Below are 11,237 nucleotides of genomic sequence, written 5' to 3' on the forward strand. Positions count from 1 at the left end.
GTTTGTGGTGGTGAGAAACAGCCAGAACATGATTGTCACATTTGTTCACAGTGATTGTGGCGATCTGAGTTCTCAAGGGTGGTCGAGGGAGGTTTCTGCGATCTTCTAAGTACACTAATATATATCTGTGATAAAGAAACGGTGGGAAACTGTTGAAAACGATCACTCATTGAGAGTTACGGCCATAGTATTAAATTCTCCCTTCCCCGTCCCATCCCTGCGCTCACCCGTGAGGATGGAGTAGGTAAAACCAACTCCGTCCTCTTTCCGTGTCCGTGCCCAAGACTAATGTTGTCAGAGGTCGAAAGCTTTAGTAAAAAATACAGGATAAGTGTCTTCAAACCTCCCTCTTGAAAGAGTTCAAGTCATAGAAAGGTGGAAATACAGAGACAGACAGTGAGTTCCAGAATTTACAAGAGAAAGGGATGAATGATTGAGAATACTGGTTAACTTTTGCATTAGAGAGGTGGACAGAATAGAAGTGAGAGAAAGAAGAAAGTCTTGTGCAGCACGGTCGCGGAAGAAAGGGGAGGCATGCAGTTAGCAAGATCAGAAGAGTGGTTGGCATGAAAACAGGGGTAGAAGATAGCAAGAAATACAACATAGTAGCGATGAGAAAGAGGCTGCAGACATCAGTTGGAGGGGACGACTTGATAAGAAAAACTTTTTATTTTAACCTGTTTAAAAAAAACGGTATGAGTGGAACCGCTCCCCAACCATTTAAAGTATATGTTTGCTCTGTCCCACTCAGAATTTTTAGAGAGATCAGAAGTCAGGCGTTCTGTGGCTTCCCTACGTGAATTGTTTACTTTTTGAAGAGTTGGACGTCAACGAAAAGACGTGGAAAAGTGCAGGGTGGTATCATCAGCGTAGGAGTGGCTAGGACAAGAAGTTTGGTTTGGAAGATCATTGATAAATAATCATTGATAAATAGTGAGTGACAGGACAGAACCCTGAGGAACACCACTGTTAATAGATTTAGGAGAAGGACAGTGACCGTGGACCACAGCAGCAATAGAACGGTCAGAAAGGAAACTTGAGATGAAGTTACAGAGAGAAGGATAGAAGAAGTAGGAGGGTAGTTTGGAAATCAAAGCTTTGTGCCAGACTCTATCAATAACTTTTGATATGTCCAAGGCAACAGCAAAAGTTTCACCAAAATCTCTAAAAGAGGATGACCAAGACTCAGTAAGGAAAGCCTGAAGATTACAAGTAGAGCGGCCTTGACGGAATCCATATTGGTGATCAGATAGAAGGTTGTGAAATGATAGATGTTTAAAAATCTTCCTGTTGAGGAAAGATTCAAAAACTTTAGATAGGCAAGAAATTAAGGCAATAGGAGGGAGGTTTGAGGGATTAGAACGGTTACTTTTTTTTAGAACAGGCTGAATGTAGGCAAAGTTCCAGCAAAAAGGAAAGGTAGATGATTTATCAATATCTACCTTCCCTCCTTCCTGAAAGTTTGTCTACATTCAGCCTGTGCTTAAAAAGGGTGACCGTTCTAATCCCTCACACTACTTTCCTATTGCTTTAATTTCAGGCCTATCTAAAGTTTCTTTTAATTTATCCTCAACAGGAAGATTTTTAAACATCTATCACTTCACAACCTTCTATCTGATCGCCAGTATGTGTTCCATCAAGGCCGCTCTACTGGAGATCTTTTGGCTTTCCTTACTAAGCTTTTGGTGAAACTTTTGCTGTTTCCTTAGACATATCAAAAGCTTTTGATAGAGTCTGGGACAAAGCTTTGATTTCCAAACAAACCTTTTATGGCTTCTATCCTTCCCTTTATAGTTTCATCTCAGGTTTCCTTTCTGACCGTTCTAGTGTTGCTGTAGTAGATGGTCACTGTTCTTCTCCTAAATTTACTAATTTTCAATGGTGTTCTGGGTTCTGTCCTGTCACTCACCCTCTTCCTATTATTCATGAATGATCTTCTGAACCAAACTTCTTGTGCTATCCAGTCCTGCGCTGATGATACCACCCTTCTTTTCATAGACGTTCAATCCTTCAGGAAGTAAACAATTCACGCAGGGAAACCACAGAATGCCTGACTTCTGATTTCTCTAAAGTTTCAAATTGTGGGCAGAGCAAACTTGGTATTGTTCAATGCCTCAAAACCCTAATTCCTCCATCTATCAACTTGACAGAACCTTCCAGACAACTATCCCCTCTTCTTCTATGATACTCAGCTTTTCCCCTCTTCTACACTGAACATCTTCAGTCTGTCCTTTACTTATAATCTAAACTGGAAACTTCACATCTCATCTCTAGCTAAAACAGCTTCTATGAAATTAAGTGTTCTGAGTCGCCTCCGCCAATTTTTCTCACTCCGCCAGCTGCTAACTCTGTACAGGGGCCTTATCCGTCCATGTATGGAGTATGCTTTTCATGTACGAGTATGGGGTGTTCCACTCTTACTGCTCTTCTAGACAGGGTGGAATCAAAAGTTTTTCTTCTTATCAATTTCTCTCCTCTAACTGACTGTCTTCAGCCTCTTCCTCATCGCTACAGTGTTGCATCTCTTTCTATCATCTACCCCTATTTTCATGCTAACCACTCTTCTGATCTTGCTAACTCCACGCCTCCTCTCCTCCCGCGGCTTTGCTGCTCAAGACTTTCTTCTTTCTCTCATCCCTATTCTGTTTACCTCTCTAATGCAAGAGGTAACCAGTATTTTCAATCATTCTTCCCTTCCTCTGGTAAACTCTGAAACTCCTTGCCTGCTTTCTATGATTTGAACTCTTTCAAGAGTTTCAAGACACTCATCCTTCAATTTTCGATTATTATCTTGACTTTGAGACTGGCGTCTAAGTGGGATTTTTTCTTCTGGTTTTGTTTCCCTTGGTCAGTGGCCCTCTTACATAGAAAAAATATAATAATAATTGATAAATAATATAAATAATGATAATAATCATAATAACAATAATAATGATAAAAGAAAATGAATTTATAGTATATATATATATATATATATATATATATATATATATATATATATATATATATATATATATATATATATATATATATATATATATATATATATATATATATATATATATATATATATATATATATATATATATATATAGACACTATCATAACATCATAATATATTGTTTTGAGACCGCGAGACGATGTTGACCAACTTCTTAATTAAATCAACCTGCGAACACTGAAAACCCTACCATTCAGGATATATCCCACTGATGAAGTTGTTTTGCCGCCCTGAATAATAACACCGCTGAGAAGATCACGTAGTAAATTGTGAGTGGTGACACTGAGAAATGAGTGCCTCTCAGGTAGAGTGTAAAGTGGTCACATCTCAGGCAGAGTGTGCAGTCGTCGCATCTCAGGTAAAATGAACATAAGAACATAAGAACATAAGAAATAAGGGAAGCTGCAAGAAGCGACCAGGCTTACACGTGGCAGTCCCTGTATGGGAGTGTTCGTATCTCAAGTAGTGTGTGGAGTGGTCGGATCTCAGATAGAGTAGGGAGTGATCGCATCTCAGCTGGAGTGTGAAGTGGTCGCATCTCAGGTAAAGTGGGGAGTGGTCGCATCTCAGGTAGAGTGGGGAGTGGTCGCATCTCAGGTAGAGTGGGGAGTGATCGCATCTCAGGTAGAGTGGGGAGTGGTCGCATCTCAGGTAGAGTGGGGAGTGGTCGCATCTCAGGTAGAGTGGGGAGTGGTGGCAAGTCAGGCAGAGTGTGATCAAAGAAAGACCTAGGAAAGAAAATCCCCCCATTTTGCGTTGAAAAATGGACAAAGACAACTCTTCCTATTGACTCTGATGTGATTAGGGCTCCTTACGATTACCTCATTCTGTTTCTGCCTGATTCTTGCATTGATAAGATTGTCAAGGAGACTAATAGATATGCAGGCCAGCAAAAACAACCAGGATTTTGGGTCAAGGGTCAATAGGAATATGATTCGCGCCAGCCACACCATTATGTACTTGAGTGGATATCTGACGGAATCTCAGAATCACATGTACTGGCAAAGACGCGAGGAGACCAACAACACACTTGTAAAGAAAGCCATGTCCAGAAATGAATTTGACGACGTAATGCGGTACACTCACTTTGCCAACTTGAACAAGCCTAACGAAGACGAGCCTTTCTGGAAAGTAGCCATGCTTTTCAAAAACATAAATGACACGGCGACCAAGTATGTGGAGAAAACAGAGTTTGTCAGCGTGGACGAGTCAATGATAAGATATTTTGGCCCTCACTCCCTCAAACGGTTCATGAAAGGCAAGCCAACACGTTTTGGTTTCAAAATTTGGTTCCTGCCGACCACAACTGGTGAGCTCTATCTGTCTATCTATCTTCTATCTAAAACATAAGTGTCCTTGAGTAAAAGTGAAATGGGTCTATGAAAAGTTAAATATTTCACTTTTTATTGTTTTTTTTATTTTACTTTTTTTTTCTTTTTCTGTGGGATAAAATTTCCTAAATGAAATAGAGCTTAACAAAATTATATGGACAGTTTTATAAAAGGTTAACAAATAAAGGGAAGTAAACAATGTAAACAAAAACATGCATTTTTTGGTTAGAAATTGCTCATGTGTCTTATGTATGTTATCCCCGGTCTACCTGCCATACGTACAGATATGTACGTACCAAGAAATCGTATTTCTTATTAAAATAAGGGAAAAAATGGACCTGATTATCAATAAGGGACTCATGAGTAAGCCTTGTCTCAAATTTCGTTCAAAAATTCCAGTCGGATTGATGCTCGGGATGTAATGGGTTAAAAATCCAGACCTTTAAAACTTTCTGGGATCAGTGTACCGTCCACTTTCTTGGAAAGATAACCGGGATCGTGACATTCGTGTAAGCAGCTTCACTCTATCATGGGAGACTGGGAGATGGAACAGGCGTTGTTGAGGCCGCTTACCGTCCAAGAACAGGTCGTGTTCGTGTGGATTAGTTCCAGAAAAAAACCAAGACACGCATTGTACAGCACTCCTCAAGAACACATCTATTATTACTAATAACGTTACTGATTTATTCTCAAACCAGTTTGAAACAAAATCGTCTTCGACATTATTAACTATATACGACAATGAGATGCCTTAAGATTCATATATATTTTCTTGTGTGCTTATTGCGTTCGTGTTCATATCGTTTTGCGAGAGTGTACAGTTAATTTGTTTTCCGTTTGTGTAGTATAGGTTGCATGCATATTGTGCTTCTCGGTTGGAGCGCGTGTGTAAACCTGAAAGTCTAACTGTTATCCATGTCAGTGTATTTATGGGTTTCTGTGTATTTATCTTATAGAGATGTTTTATACTGCCTTGTATTGTTTCAAGTTTGTGTGTTTTTATTTTAATTTTATAAAGACGTTTTATGCCCCCTTGTATAGTTTTTAAGCAAATTACTGTTTTATAGATGATTGTTACCCCATGCATGGGTTTAATATCTGTCTGTTTTATATATCCAAATGTAGCGTCTTTAGTTCCATGTTTGCCCTTTATTTAAAATTAAAATTTGTTAAACGTAAAGAAATATTGTTTGTACTACAGTTTCATTATGCTTCATTTCCGCTGGATGTTAAACTACTGCAATTACCCGTTTGTAGCTGTAATCAATAGACTTAATGGAATTGAATTAAATTGTGTGTGTGTGTGTGTGTGTGTGTGTGTGTGTGTGTGTGTGTGCCTTTCTGTATATTTTTCATTACAAAGTATAAATATTTCATGCATACACAGCTTGTGCCGTGAACAGTAATAATATGAATAGTAAAACGAGGTCGAGTTAAATGTTTTCACCTTTAGATTAGTTCGTTTTTACTTGTCAAAGAAAGCACCTTCAGAAATACTGCATCTCCAGAATGTCTCTCTCTCTCTCTCTCTCTCTCTCTCTCTCTCTCTCTCTCTCTCTCTCCTGGATTCCTGTAGTTGCTTTTAAAGGTTGCTGAGACGTGACGCAATATTTCCTGTCTTACAGATAATCTACCTCTGGAATCTTGAAAGCACCCTTGAAAATGCGTAAAGATTCCCCCCTTAAATTTGTTGATGGAGTCCTGAAAGCACCCTGGAAAATGTGTCTAATTTCTGGTAGAGCTTCATAAACGTGCAGTTTATTTTTTATTGTCTTCCTCAGTGTACCTGGGAAACACCGTGCAGTGCGGTTGTGTGTGTGTCCTCTTTTCATTTAAATACCAGGGAACGGGACCACAGAGGCACAGGAGGTCAATTAAGGTGAGTTTAGTAGTGACAGGTAGCAGAGGTCTGGCTTCAACCTACGACAGTACCTGGAAAACACTGGAAATACCTGGAAAATACTTGATACTTAATAGCAAAAGGGGAGAAGAGAAGAGAGAAAATAATGCTATTTATCATGGAATAGAGGCGGACACACACACACACACACACACACACATACGCATACATATATATATACACACACACACACACATACACACACACACAGACACAAACACACACACATACGCATACACACAGCTGAAATTAATCCAGAAAATAGAGAAATAACCTTCATAACAACCACAAATAATAAGGAAAGAGAGATGGCCAAGCTTGTTTACATCTGAGCCCCCTCCCGCGGCCGCCATGATGGATTGCCAGAGTCTACCCCCGGTTCCAATATTCTTTCTATTTTCTTAACTTATATATTTAGGCTTTTTAACTAAGATTTTATGGTTTGTAAAAATATTTGGTGGTGTTTTGAGTGTTTTGCGTGCGAGTGTTAAGGGAAACATGTCGGTTATGAGATTGTTTCAGCGTAAATAAGTGTTGCTGTTTGCCGTTAAATTTTTCATACCGCCAAACATAATTTTTTATTTCAGCCGCTAGGCAAGATTTTATGGGCTCAAAAAATCGTTTATTGTTTTTTAAATATGTTATGATGCTTTTGAGTGAAATACGTGGACTTTTAGAGGGGCTTTAGACCCGTTGAACACTCAAAAAGTTGACATTTATAAATTCTTTATTTATTTATTTCAGCTTCCAGTTAACTTCTGATTGTTTGTAAAAATAGCTTCGATTTTTTAAAGTGTATTGTGTTCGTGAGAAATGAGATTTGTGGACTTTGGAATGTTTTTTTTATCGTGTTTGTTCGAACACTTTTTCATATAGTTATTTAAATATAGCTTTATTATTACTGAAGCTTGGAATATTTTTATATCTCCAGAATTAATTTAAAATTATGCCCTTTCATAATATGTAAAGCATTCCGGCCTAGCTCCATTTTTGCGAGGGGTCATTTTCAAAATCATTTGCGTAACGTAAATATGGCGGACGTGACGTCATCAGCCGCCTTCATCCGGGAACCGAGACCCTGGACCTTCCCTCCTCCCACTGCCCTTCCATCAGTGTTTAGTGTTATTTCCTATATTTTCCAGCTGTTTTCATGCATAGAGAAGAATAGAAAGAGGAGAAAGAAGGAGAAATGAAGAAGAAGGAGGAGGAAAAAGAAGAAGGAAAGGAAGGAGGAAGAGGAGAAGGAAAAGAAGAAATATTAAGAAGACAATATTTTCACTGAATTTCCAGCGTTTTAAAGGTAAGCAAAAGTAGTAGTAGTAGTAGTAGTAGTAGTAGTAGTAGTAGTAGTAGTGGTGGCGGTGGTGATGTGGCAGCCTTGTAATATAAGATGAAGTGTTTTGAGTTAAATACGCAATTTTTTTTTTCTAGGCATTTTGGAATAGAAGTGAGAATTTTTGGTGTTTTTCAAGGGAATATTGTGCTTGCAGTGTTTTTTTAAGTGAATTCTTCGTTTCTGTGGCGTTTTAAAAAGGCAGGGGATGTTTTTTTTTATTATTTTTTTATTTTTTTTTGTTTTTTTTAGATTTTCGTGTTTTTCAAGTTTGTTTGGGTAGAAATTGTTGTTTTTTTCGCTGTCCTTGGGTAGGTGTGTGTCTCTTTTGGGGTGTTTTGAAAGGAAATTAAGTGTTTTTTAAGTGTTTTTTGGCTAGAAATGTGTGTTTTTGGGGTGTTTTGAAAGGAAATTAAGTGTTATTTAAGTGTTTTTGGCTAGAAATGTGTTTTTTGGGTGTTTTGAAAGGAAATTAAGTGTTTTTTAAGTGTTTTTTGGCTAGAAATGTGTGTTTTTGCGGTGTTTTGAAAGGAAATTAAGTGTTTTTTGGTTAGAAATGTGTGTTTTTTGGGTGTTTTGAAAGGAAATTAAGTGTTTTTTAAGTGTTTTTGGCTAGAAATGTGTGTTTTTTGGGTGTTTTGAAAGGAAATTAAGTGTTATTTAAGTGTTTTTGGCTAGAAATGTGTGTTTTTTGGGTGTTTTGAAAGGAAATTAAGTGTTTTTTAAGTGTTTTTTGGCTAGAAATGTGTGTTTTTGCGGTGTTTTGAAAGAAAATTAAGTGTTTTTGGCTAGAAATGTGTGCTTTTGCGGTGTTTTGAAAGGAAATTAAGTGTTTTTAAGTGTTTTTTGGCTAGAAATGTGTGTTTTTTGGATGTTTTGAAAGGAAATTAAGTGTTATTCGATGTTTTTTGGCAAGAAATGTGTGTTTTTTGGGTGTTTTGAAAGGAAATTAAGTGTTTTTAAGTGTTTTTGGCTAGAAATGAGTGCTTTTGCGGTGTTTTGAAAGGAAATTAAGTGTTATTCGATGTTTTTTGGCAAGAAATGTGTGTTTTTTGGGTGTTTTGAAAGGAAATTAAGTGTTTTTTAAGTGTTTTTTGGCTAGAAATGTGTGTTTTTTGGGTGTTTTGAAAGGAAATTAAGTGTTATTCGATGTTTTTTTGCAAGAAATGAGTGCTTTTGTGGTGTTTTGATAGGAAATTAAGTGTTTTTAAGTGTTTTTTTGGCTAGAAATGTATGTTTTTGGGTGTTTTGAAAGGAAATTAAGTGTTTTTTAAGTGTTTTTTGGCTAGAAATGTGTTTTTTGGGTGTTTTGAAAGGAAATTAAGTGTTATTCGATGTTTTTTTGCAAGAAATGAGTGCTTTTGCGGTGTTTTGATAGGAAATTAAGTGTTTTTAAGTGTTTTTTGGCTAGAAATGTGTGTTTTTTGGGTGTTTTGGAAGCAAATTATGTTATTTTCGGTGTTTTTGTGTAGAAGTAAGCGTTTTTTGGGTGTTTTCAAAGGAGAATGTGTTTTTTTAAGTGTTTTTGGATAGAAAAGTGTGTTTTTGGGTGTTTTGAAAGGAAATTACATGTTTTTAGTGTATTTTTGGGCATAAATAAGTGTTTTTTGGGGTGTTTTGAAAGGAAATTAAGTGTTATTTAAGTGTTTTTGGCTAGAAATGTGTGTTTTTTGGTATGTTGAAAGAAAATCGCATGTGTTTCAGTGTATTTGGGTTAGGTTAGGTTAGGTTAGGTTAGGCCTTGTGGGTCAATGTGGGTCACTGTGGGTCACTGTTGGGTCACTGTGGGTCAATGTGGGTCACTGTGGGTCACTGTTGGGTCATAGGTCACTTGTCCTTCATGCATAAAAGGTGTCTTGTTTATGTTTGTGTCAGGTTGCAGTGTGGTGGCCCTGTGTGACCCTTGTACTAGAGGTCATGGTGACTGGTTGGGGTCATCAGTTTTTATGTGGTTGTTGTTGTTGTTGTTGTTGTTGTTTTCTTATTGTTTTATCATATTTATTTACTTATTTATTTATTTATTTATTTATTTATGTATGTACTGTGCTCGGCAGTCTGATCCTGGACCTGCGCAGCTTGACGGTGGTGGTGCCTCTGTCTCCTGCTCTCCTTGACTATTACCCCAAGCATGACTCCAGCGGCTTGTATTCCTCTGTGTGGTAATAAGTCTGTGTGGCTTATTACCAGCATATCATCCGCGTCCCTGCAAGGTTCCATTCTGTCTTGTCTGGTGGTATTATTATTATTATTATTATTATTAAACATAACGGAGAAGGCAGAGTGGGACGAGCGCAAGCGCTATAAGTTGCCAGGTGACAACCCCCACCCACCTTGACCGTAGAAAGAAGAAAGGAAAAGCAATTAGCACAATAGTAAAATGAAGTCAGAGCAGGAGGAGAAAATAGGTTAAACAATTATAAAGAACGCCTCAACGAACTGAGAATTATTAAAACTCACAAAAAAATGTATGTGGGTATGTTGCGTTTTGTATTGGTTTATAGATTTCTAGTTTGTTTTTATGATGATTTTTTTCTATTTCTTTATCCTGTTATCTATTTATTTATCTTTGTTTGTTTGTTTGCTTGTAGGGTGTGTGTGTGTTTGTTTGTGTTCCTGATATTGCAGCTTGTTTTCTTGTTTTTTGTTTTTTTATTGTTCTTTTGTGTTTTGTTCCCTTTCATTGTTCTGAGGTTGTTTTCAGGTGTTTTTGGGGTGTTTTTGGGTGTTTTTGGTGTGTTTTGGTGTATTTCGGTGTGTTGTGAAGTGTTTTGGTGTGTTTTGGAGTATTTTGGGGTGGTTAGGGGGTGTTTTTGTGGTGTTGTGGAGGTGTTTTGGGACTTTTGGTGTGTTTTAAAGTGTTTTGGGATGTTTTTGATGTGTTTTGTGGTGTTTTGGGGTATTTTGAGGGTGTTTTGGTGTGTTTTTGGAGTGTTTTGGGATGTTTTTTGTGTGTTTTTGTGTGTTTTGGGGTAATTTGGCTGTTGGTTTCACTGGGTCCAAGCAGTCTACCGAAGAGTAAAAACACTAGGTCTACAAAATGCCTATAGTAATCAACTCGCTGTAAGACAATTAATTCAGCAGTTAATGGCACTGTCAAACTAACCTCCATCACATACAGAGCAAGCTTGTCACCATATCACCAGCCAGCCACTTCCTGATCAACCATTAAAAGATCTCATTACTTACTATAATAAAATGTGGATCAGGAATGAGATGTTTTGGTGTATATTGGGGTATTTTAAGGGTGTTTAAAAGTGTTTGTGGAGTGTTTTGGGATGTTTTTGTGTATATTGGGGTATTTTAAGGGTGTTTTGGTGTGTTTTAGAGTGTTTTGGGATGTTTTTGTGTATATTGGGGTATTTTGAGGGTGTTTAAAAGTGTTGTAGTGGTTGTGGTTGTGTTCTGGTTGTGGTTTATTTTCTTATGCATTATTTTATTTCTTATTTATATTGTGGTGTGTTATCAGTGTGCCCTAACCTAACCTAACTAACCCTAACCTAACCTAACCTAACCTCCCCTTAACCCACAGGCACTGATCAGCGTGGCATTCAGCATAGGCTTCACCGTCGGGCCAGCTGTGGGGGCCGCGTTCTCCCGCTGGGGAAGTACTGGGTGGTTTGCGGCCTCGGTTGTCTACGCACTTACTCTCGCTGTGGCTAACATAATATTCTT

The 11,237-nt window shown here is 37.7% G+C and overlaps 1 protein-coding gene across 4 annotated transcripts in view; it reads left to right on the forward strand.

Annotated features, from left to right (window-relative positions):
• The first annotated feature begins 6,108 nt into the window (after positions 1–6,108).
• Positions 6,109–11,237, forward strand: part of LOC135101626 (uncharacterized) — an 11,039-nt gene continuing 5,910 nt past the window's right edge. The window contains exons 1-3 of one of the 4 annotated variants that reach the window (XM_064005860.1): positions 7,080–7,532; positions 9,620–9,775; positions 11,095–11,237. The exon at positions 11,095–11,237 is cut by the window's right edge and continues 31 nt beyond it. The gene's annotated coding sequence lies outside the window, so the exon portion shown is untranslated. Of the gene's footprint in view, positions 6,212–7,079; positions 7,533–9,619; positions 9,776–11,094 lie in introns of those variants that run through there. The other 3 variants (XM_064005859.1, XM_064005861.1, XM_064005864.1) reach the window with 3 other exon arrangements.

Source organism: Scylla paramamosain, chromosome 6 (genome assembly GCF_035594125.1).
Source record: "Scylla paramamosain isolate STU-SP2022 chromosome 6, ASM3559412v1, whole genome shotgun sequence".
Lineage (NCBI taxonomy): Eukaryota > Metazoa > Arthropoda > Malacostraca > Decapoda > Portunidae > Scylla > Scylla paramamosain.